Here is a 602-nt window from a genome sequence, read left to right as displayed (position 1 = left end):
GCCCGCCATACAACAATGATGGCTGCAACCAAAAAATAGCCAGGCATTGTGGCAGGCGCCTGTGGTCCCAGCTACTTAGGAGGCTGAGGCAGGAGACTCGCTTGAGCCCAGGAGTTGGAGGTTGCTGTGAGCTGTGATGCCACAGAACTCTACCCAGAGTGACAACTTGAGGCTCTGTCTCAAAAAAAAAAAAAAAGAAAATTATAAAACCAACTTTCTCTGCTCATGTGTGACCTGGGCCTCTCAGCATGTCCCGGGACTCAGCTGGGTGGTGTTAGAGCTCTGGGCAGTTGCAGTAGCCAGAGAGAGGGACGACTTGCCCAAGTCAATGTTTTCTTTTTCTTTTTTTCTCTCCTCTCCTCTCCTATCCTCTCCTCTTCTCTTCTCTTCTCTCCTTTCCTCTCCTCTCTCCTCCTCTCCTTCCCTTTCCTCCCCTCCCCTCTTCTCTTCCTTTTCTTTTCTTTGACACAGAGTTTCACTATGTTGCCCGCCCTCACTCTTGGTAGAGTGCTGTGGTGTCACAGCTCACAGCAACCTTAAACTCTTGGGCTTAAGCAATTCTCTTGCCTCAGCCTCCCAAGTAACTGGGACTACAGGAGCCG

This window comes from Otolemur garnettii, unplaced genomic scaffold (assembly GCF_000181295.1).
Source record: "Otolemur garnettii isolate 467f Iridium unplaced genomic scaffold, OtoGar3 scaffold00043, whole genome shotgun sequence".
Taxonomy (NCBI): domain Eukaryota; kingdom Metazoa; phylum Chordata; class Mammalia; order Primates; family Galagidae; genus Otolemur; species Otolemur garnettii.
Note: the sequence above shows the minus strand (reverse complement) of the source record.